This window comes from Pteropus vampyrus, unplaced genomic scaffold (assembly GCF_000151845.1).
Source record: "Pteropus vampyrus isolate Shadow unplaced genomic scaffold, Pvam_2.0 Scaffold375, whole genome shotgun sequence".
Taxonomy (NCBI): Eukaryota; Metazoa; Chordata; class Mammalia; order Chiroptera; family Pteropodidae; genus Pteropus; species Pteropus vampyrus.
In genome coordinates this window covers 23,107-32,529 of record NW_011889156.1, presented here as the reverse complement: position 1 = coordinate 32,529, position 9,423 = coordinate 23,107, and the positions used below count along the sequence as shown (strand labels likewise).

Sequence of the window (9,423 nt, the reverse complement as noted above, 5' to 3'; positions counted from 1 at the left end):
TTCTGACGAAGGGCGTGTACGAGAGGGGAACAAATTCCTTCCGTGATTAGGCAAGCTACCCGACTTCAAACAGGTTTTATTTTTGTTTCTGTTCCTGGTAAACTGCACGGCCCTCTTCTGCTGGCTCAGCTCGAGTCTGATCAACGTGTTTGGCCAGGGTAAGTTAGTAAATCCTTAAACAAATCAACTTGTTTGGGCAAAACAAATGAATCTGTTTTGACACGAGCTAAGCAGAAACTTCCCCGAAACTTTTCCATGAGTGTGACACACGATCGACATCTCAGGGCTGCCTGCGCTGCAGGGAGGAGAGCCGTACCAGCCCGTCGGAGGTGACACAGCTCAGCAGCTGATGCTCCGACTCAGAACTGCATGACAGACAGATCAGTGTCACCCGGGGAGCGTCTGATCCTAATCTCAGAGCTGCCCTTGGTTTTCGTGAGACCGTTCGCTTCAACTCCGAGAAGGAAAACAGAGATGCTCTCTTATCTGGCACGTGGGAGATAAATGAAATGTGTGCCTTTCATTTTTAACAGCACTCTTTGAAAGTGCTTAGATAAGCCCATGAAAGTAGGAATTTCTGCCACGGGTGTTGCTTTCAAGTCTACCGAAAACAGTTTCTCACAGTGGGTATTTCATGACGAATTGTTTTGGTTTGCAGTGATGAGTAGCTACCTGTATGACAAGAATATTGTGGCTCTCGATGGTTCGCATAGCCTCAGAAATTCTATACCCAGGTATCGATATTCGAGATGACCAGTGGCAGCCACAGTACGTTCTTGGATTACACAGAGGCGACGCGGCGATGCGGCCACACGGTTCGGGGAGCTGAAGGGACCGGCACTGGCTCTGCCACCGTGTTAAGCTGCGTGCTTTCAGGCAGGTCACTTCGTCTCTCTGGGCCTCAGTTTCCTCCTCTGTACGTGACGGTAATCGACTGAGATGATGTATGGCAAGTGTCTGATACGTAAACGATGCTTAAACGCTGGTCGCGATTAGCCATTCGAGTGGTAACAGTCACTTCATAAGCATTTATTTATCAGTATTGTGCGCTAATTCCCAGGAAAGGGTAAAACGCAGATGTTTTCTCTCAAACGTGTATTTCCACGTGTGGAAAACTTGTCACATATCTGCATGTTGGATAAATGTATAAAATAAGGATGTCGCATACCTCCCAGGCAACTCTGGAAACTAGAAATTAGGAGAGCTAGTGGAGTGGCCTTCTACTTCTTTTTTGGCAGAGTTTAAATTGTCCCATATCCTTGGAGTAGATTGTCATAGTATTATTAATGGAATTTAAACTGCAGTATTATATAACTATACATTCCCGATTTATCACATTCCCTTATTCAGGAATGTTATCGTGACATCTTCATCGCTTTCATTTATGCCCTTGGTGGCTTCAGCATTTTTATTATGAATTTTAGAGAGAGAGAAAATAAATTATTTTAGACCTGTTTTTACTTTTTTACGTAAAAATACTTTCAGTATTTTAATAAAACTAGCATAATGTTGCTATGTTATATCAAAACTTGATAAAGCTATTCACAAAAATAAAAAAAAATCTTGCAGGCAGTCTCACTAATAAATGTCGCTACAAAAATTGTAGATAAAATTATGTTCAATGGAACCCAGTCAGACATTCATCAAATGATTTACAAATCGCAGCAGGAGTTCATTGTAGGAGCATAAATATGGTGCGACATTAAGAATGCTATAAACGTAGTTCACTGTATTCATATGTAAAAAGCGTGTGATCTTGTGGTGGCATCGTCATGTGTCACTCTGGCTAGGTTGAACCAAGTCCCACTGAATTTCTTTCCCTTAAATATAGAATAAGTCAGTTAAAGTGATGAAAGCAGTAACAGTTAGGAACGGTTTTGCATACCGAAGCAACGACAACTCCTTCGCCTGCCTGACAGCAGCAGTAAAATGTTATCAACGTGAAGAGGTCATCAGGTTTCAGAGCTTTTGAAATGTCGGGAAGGTGCACCTGGCCCTCCCGCTATGCGGTGATGCGAGACGTGCCCAGGTCAGAGGCGGCCTCGCAGCCTCAGACAGCTGCCCGCTCCTGCTGTGCGCCAGCCACTGGCCGTGGCAGTTACAGCACCAGGAGCAGACTGAGACACCTTGTGACACACAAGTCACACGGAGAAAGGAAGAGCCCCGGCCTCAGTGAGCGAGGGAGCCGGTGGCAGAGCGGGCGGCTGGCGCGGTTTTCACACGCTCTGCTCGCAAGGTCGGAACTCGAGCCCGCATCTAACTGCGCAGCATGGTTCGGGCCGCCCGAATCAGATGATTTATAAACTCAGAAGGCAGACGTGTCTCTGAAAGTTATTATCTGCAACAGATTCTTAAGAAAGACGTGCTTGGTGTCAGCAAGAGAACATGACCTTAATATAACAAAAGCAGACAACCATAGGGGAAAAATTACGCTGTGATAAGAGTATGCGTAGCAGAAGAGCTCTCTGCAATTAAATAAAACTCAAAAAAGTTACAGAGATGTTATAGCAGAAATAAAATCCACGCGGAAGAAGCAAAGAGGTGACTCGAGACAATGGAGGTAAGTGGTTTTCAAGAGTAGAGAGTTGATAAAATCTTTCAGAACGCAGAGGGAAATAACCTGAACTGGAACTAGAATTAATTCTTTATGGAAGGCAGAAAATAGGCATTCGGATAATAAATCATTCGTGTTCCTGAGGAAGGAAAAAAAGAACAATCGAAACAGAATCAGCCGTCGTTTATAATGGAAGAACGTTCTTCCAGAATGAGGAAAAAATAATGTGCACACTGAACATGCGCGGAGCGCCCTAGTCAGAATTCAGGGCAAAACACGACCTCCTCTGGATCTCTTGGCAGAAAGAATGGTGGGCTAAAGGTCACTAAATTTCATCTGTGAACAGAGAAGATAACCTCTGTGTGAGAATAAAAATCACACCAACCTTAGATTTCTAAACAAAAAAGAAAAAAAAATGGAATAATATGTTTGGAATTATTTGGGAAAGTTTATGACTCAATAATTTTATAATACATTGAGATAAAGGAAATGGAAAGAGGTTCTTACATATGCAAGTGCTCAGAAAGTACATCATTTGTATAATTTTCTTGTTTCAAAATGATGATAACAGTTCAGCGGGCAAAAAGGTAAATCTAAATCAAGACTCAAGAATGGGAAATAATAATAAAAGTATAACAGGATTTAGTGGTGGATAAATAATTTTAGCTGTGGGGACAAAATGGAACGTAATGTTTTGAAAAAGAACATTGATAGAGTATGTAAAGATCGATAAGTAACATCGTGAAGTTATTTAACAAAGATTGGGAAATCAATTGAAAAGAGGAATTTAGAATGTAAGTTTCTCATTATGTATAGTTCTGGCTTTATCCTTGAGTGTGATAAAAAAAAGTTCATACGTAGATTTATCAAACAAGGCAAGCAAGAAGATATAAACAAAGAGAAAATGTGTATTACAGAGCAAGAACACAATGGAAGAAAAATGTGTACCAAAGGCCAGAAAACAAATGAGAAGAACAGATGGATACCAACAGTGTTAAATGTTGCATGTTACATATAAAGAACATTTATTGTTTGTCAGTGTCCTTGTGACATTTTTAGTGGACATATATTTGTCCACAAAAGACCAGAATTATGTACCAGTATGGGACAGGGGAAGGCAAGAAATACATACCAGATACTTCAACAAAAAAATACAAGAAAATGAGGAATGTTAATAGGAAGAAGCCTAACTAGTTAGCACTTTAAAACACTCTGAATTGTGAGAGAATATTAAAAGATAATTATTGGAATGTTAAAATCGAATGTTAGAAATATAGTTAACGTACGTTATAATATCAAAAATACTGTGTAAATTTTTTTGCCACATTCTATAAGTCTCAAAACTTAAAATTGTATTTGGTATAAATTTATAAATTAAAATGTCTTGAAAATAATAAGCAATGACAAAAAAGACTAAGTGGTTTACAGAAATGTAAAATGAACCAGAAAATTGGCATCTCATAATCAATGAAATATTGCATATGACATTTCAAATTATCAAGTAAAGAATGGGGTTATTAGTTACCGTGAATATATTTAATAATACAAAAATGTTTCTCTGTGACAAAAACATACACAAAGTCACAAGACAAATGACAAGTTAGAATAATTAGTTTTAAAACATGGCAAAGAGTAAGTACCGTACCATAAAAATGATTCTTATAAATTAGAGAGAAAAAAATAATAAAAAATTAAAAGAAAATGATCAATAGTTAAGAATACACGAGCTATAACCAGACAGCCCTGCAAAAGCAATATAAGTGGACGATAGATCAGTGACAGTATACCCACCTTCACTCTTAATTATAGAAAAGGAAATTAAAACAATGTTATTGATACTTATCAGATTGGCAAAAATTTTCAAGTCTGATAAGCGGTGTAAGGTAAAACAGAGAAATTTATTTATTAATGTTGGTATAAGTATAAATGACACATCCTCTTGAGACGTATTGTCACGCTATATCAAATTTTAAAGTGTGTTCTTGGCTTTCTCGAAATTAATTGATGTCAGTGATTCGTAAGTTCCTCTAAAATGCAGCATTCGAGCTCAGGTTTATTGACCATGCGCTTCTGTGATTAAACCAATCTAAATAAAGTCTGGGCCTTCGTATCCGATGCAGAGAGGGGGAAGGGTTGGGTACAGGTTGCCCTAAATCTGTCCACTTCGGGCCTCTCCTTAAGGTCCGCGCACAAGCCCGTGTAAGCGCGCGCACACCCCGTCCTGCCGGCTGGTCCAGTCGTGAGGGGGTGCATGGCGAGTGCTGCTCAGCGGGGGACGCGCCGCGGGGCTGGGGGCCAGGCCGCCTCCATGCCCCTCGTTGCCAGCACTTCCTTGCCACGGGCCTTGGGTAAGGTGTCGTCACTCGTGCCGTAGGGTTCACACCTCCCGCCTTCAGCCGGCGCTCCGGTGCTGTCCAGGCCTCTCTCTGGTCTTACGGTGTGCAGAAATACACCGCGTTTCACGAGGGTTCAACTTCTTTGCCGACGCCAGGGTGACAGAAGGGACAGCTAATCCCAAAGAATGTCACAGTTCGCTGGTGGTGGAAGCTGTGGTTGCAACTCCAGTAGCACGGATTCATAGCAGTCCCGTGGGCGACGTTCCATTTGCGTTCAGGGATTATCTGAGGGGAAGTCACTGACTGTTCTTTTGGAATTGAAAAACTCCAGGTCCAAATCAACTACAGCGAAATATTTATTCAAAAATATAGTTGCGTCTTGTTTTGAAATAAGAGAATTTGAGATACGAGGAGTGGAGATGCGAGTGGATAACGAGTTAATTTGAACCAGGGAGTCGGGCGTGCGCTCATCCCCGGAGGAGTCCGCGTCCGTCGTGTGTGGACACCTCCCGTCGTGGGGGACGGTGACAGCTAGCAGGCACACGCATCGCGTTCATCGTGCGAAGTCATCTTAACCACATTTTTGCTATTCTCTAGTTCATTAATTGGTTTTTATCTTTAATATTTTCTTCCTCGTGATTTCTTCTAGTTTTTACTGTTCATCTTTTTCTAGGCTTTTGAACCACACATTTAAATGAGAAGAACGAAGGCAGCTTCGTGGAAGGGGATGAGTCTGCTGATTCATGGAGACCAGGTAAAAGCACAGGAAAACCAGGGGAGACCGCACGCGCCAGCCCCGGGCAGGGAGGCCCGCGCTGGGAGTGAGTCCCGGAGACGCGCCGGGGCGAAGGTCGGGCTGCCCGGCCGTGCCCGTGGACTTTGCACTCAGCCGCTGTCCCGCAGCGACACGCGGTGGATCGATGCCGCTCCGCCCACGGACACCGGCTCCTTGTTGACCGATGGCACGTGGGTCGCTTAGAGACACAGCCACGGGGCAGAGCACACTGGGATCTCACTCCCATCCTGCAGTTCCAAACTGAGGCTTGGAGAAGACGAGAAAGTTAGCGACGGCCGCGCGGTGGATCAGTGGCCATGGTGATTGGGAAGAGGTGACAAGCCGTTCACCTGTCCGCCGTGCGGGACTGTGGCAGAAGGTGCAGGAGTGAGGGTCGCCTCCGCCCTCCGTCTCGGCCCCCCACTCTCTCTCTCGTGAGCTGCTGGCCGAATGAATGGAGAGAACGCCGGGGCCCGGAGGACGCGCTGCCCTGACCCTGACGGGGTCGGGCAGGTCCCCGAGGGCCCTCCGGACGCTGCCCCGAGGGCGCGCTCCACAGGGACGGCGCGAGAAACGGGGTTCGTTGTCGCGAAGCGTCTGAGAAATTGAGATTTGTCTGCAACAGCCTTGGCCGAAGCGCCGGTTCTGGTCCTCGAAGCCGTTCCGGACCGCCACGGAGGGCGGCACTTGCGGCCCCAGTCCCGTGCTGTTCATCCCGCAGGAAGTCCCACGAGTGAGGTTCATAGGGAAAAAACGCACCTGACCCCCGCAGACAGACGATCCCAGAGCAACAGCTTCCGCGTCTCACCCAGGCGCCGTCTCCGGAGTCCCAGGCTCACCCGCGCCACCGTCACCGCCACCACCACCGTCCAAGCAGCAGCAGCTCCCCAGTAGCCCCCGCTCACGCTCGGCCCCGCGGTCACCGGCTCCAGCTCCCAGACTCCAGCGTCGCACCACCTGCCGCGGCCATTCTGAGCGAGAAGCCACGGAGATGACGCCCCAAGAAACTCGGGCTCCCCGCCTCCTGTCACGCAGCCCTACAGGCTGCAACCCCGGTGACAGTCGGTTGGCAGTTCCATTCAATCGCGTTTCCTGAGCCACACGTATGAACCGTTCCCTGTAAGCCCGCCCTCCCCTCAGATGCCATGACAGGGACTGTTCCGTTAAGAAAATAAGCCTGTTCGACACGCTTCACGCGGTGAGCTGCCATTAAGAAGTTTCCCTCTTACAGATACTGCAAATCTTTAAACCCTCTGGCTTTAACCCAGCTCCTGGGTTAAAAAACCCTCATCTTGGTAATGAGAACACGGCCACATAGTGTTTCCAGCAAATTCGTTTTCTCCATAGTTTTCATTTTCATAATTATGCCTCAACTCTGACATGTTAAGAATTGGCGGCCATACACGGTGGCGGGAAAGGCACCGGCCGGGACCCAGACCTTCCGCAGCCTGATCTTGCTTTTGCTGTGGACGGCGATGCGACCTTGGGCGTCATCTGTACACGTGGACTAAATAAGCTCCCTCTCACGTGAAGCCGAACGGAGGATGAAATGAGAGGTTCTGGGAGCCGTGAAGGCCGCCACTGAGGCCTGGGGCCCACGTGAGGGTAGGTCCCCTTCGGCTGCCATGCCGTGCCTGGCACCGATTAGAGAATGTTTGACTAAGTAATTATAATAATTCACGAAGTCTTTTCAGAGTTTATGACGCTACCATGTTCTACCTTTTTTAAATGCCTGGTTTTTCTTTCGCTGTGACTGCAGGATAGCAGGGAACCAGCTACGTGACCTGTAAAGCCCAGTGCAACATGGCAGGGCAGGGTCCCTCGTTCAGACATTCCTGAATGTCTAAGATGGCAGCGGCAGAGCGCCAGCCTCGGGGTGGCTTCCCATAGGTCAGCCTGCCGACCGCAGACAAAGGCCCTGCGGCTGGCTCCCGGCACAGACGCTGGAGCGAGACTGCTCCAGGCCCTTTGCAGGCCACTTACCCGCTCTCTGCCTCGGCCTCCTCACCTGCTCAAAGAGGATGATTAAAGCCATCGCATGAGGTTATTGTGAGGTTATAAGAATTTAAACGAATTCTTTTCATAACACGCTTAGAATTGACACGCGGAGAGCACCGGGTCCCTGGTGACGGTCACTGCCGTTATTTTTATTTCGTGCTGAGCCCTGAGATGGGCGTTACCGTGATCCCACTGGGGACTCGGGGCCGGGGCCGGGGCCGTAGTGTTCACCTATGTGTCCCCAGGGCCTCGCACAGGAGCTGGTGCTTTTATGGTTTTAATCCACTGGAAACGTGGGGTCACTCTGTATTGGTTAGCTCACTCAACTTTAGTACACTCACATTGGCGCTCAGGCCCTTGCCGGTGGACTCAGAAGTCCTTCGTCTAAGCTCATGGACCACGTGCGCTCCTTCCGACATCAAAGACCCAAAGAGAAAGATTGTGGGAAAAGTTTATGCGACTGGTCAGGCAAGAAGATTAGCTAGCAGCAGGCTTCACATTTAACGTGCATACACTGTCCCCGGGAGGTTTCAGGTGGGCGTGTCCAGCCGTGCGTGCCCCGCCTCTGTGTCCTGGTTGTGGGACTCTAGAGCTCGGGTCTGCCTGAGGACTGGTGGCTTCGCCCAGGACCTTCCTGTTCACAGTGAGCCCTCACCCACGTCGGTTAAGTACGTCAATGACGCCTCACCTCACTCGGGAGGAAGCTGACGTTTGGAAGGTGTAGCTGGCAGCGTCCAACCTTTGTCTGAGCTCGTAACCCTTCTGCTCCACGTCCTCTCCCCCTCTTGCCTCTGCAGGAGGCCGAGAGCTGGCTGAGCTGTAGCGACAGCGACAGCGTGATTCTGGGCGTGGAGATAAGCCTCTCTCCAGCCTTTGCCTCCCCATCTGGCCATTATCAGACCTGGGACTTAGATCTTCACTTTGGAACGTGGTTAAAAAAATCAAGAACACTCTGTATTGCTTGCTCGTGTTTGGAAGGCTCAGATGTTGGAGTAATTCAGTCTGACTGTTGGATACAAATATTTAATCATTTTAAAGTAGCCGCCTTGGGAGCGTTTCAGACCTTGCTCCCCAGCATATGTTGTCAGCTTGGCTCAAATAAACTCTTATAAAAATGTTTTTAAAGTCAAGTAGCCACCCTGATGAAGGATCCAATTATAGCTTAGGGAAGCGGTGGCACACTGTGTGTTAGGCGCAGTCCAAGTGGGATTCTCTACACGCAAAAGAGTTGTCTGCACTATTTGTGGAATGTTCTGGAAACTTCTCTGACCCTGTAACAGAGACGGCAGCTCTCGCAGCCTTGTCCATAAAGTTACCAATCTAGCATGAGAATAGCTACACCACATTTATGGAGTTTGAATTCTCCTCCGACACTCGTCGCTAGTTGCGTGAGCACAGAGACTATGGGATATCTAGTTTTTTGGTTTTACCAGTATGAAATTTGTCAGTATGATAAAATTAGTCCTAAACGTATTCCTGCGTGGGATTCCATTTACTGAAAACCTGACATTGAGAGCCATCAGCGGGCCAAGGATTCCGACAGGCTGTGGGTGAGGGGCTGGGTGCTGCGGGTAGCTTTTCTTATCGAAGCAGTGGTGACATGTCTATTTTGGACACCACAGTGAATCTGTCCTACGATATGACAAGGCCACAAGTGACTCACCGTCCTCACCACCACCTTCAGAAAGTTTTGAAAATACATTCAGAATATTGGATTTTTAACTGACCACTTTAATAAATATGAAATCATACCTGCTCAG

The 9,423-nt window shown here is 47.0% G+C and overlaps 1 long non-coding RNA gene across 2 annotated transcripts in view; it reads left to right on the top strand.

Moving 5' to 3' along the window:
* Nucleotides 1–9,423, top strand: part of LOC111731445 — a 29,726-nt gene that overhangs the window by 12,387 nt on the left and 7,916 nt on the right. For both annotated transcript variants that reach the window (XR_002777138.1, XR_002777139.1), the window contains exon 2: nt 5,564–5,644. This is a non-coding gene — a long non-coding RNA (uncharacterized LOC111731445). The remainder of the gene's footprint in view (nt 1–5,563; nt 5,645–9,423) is intronic.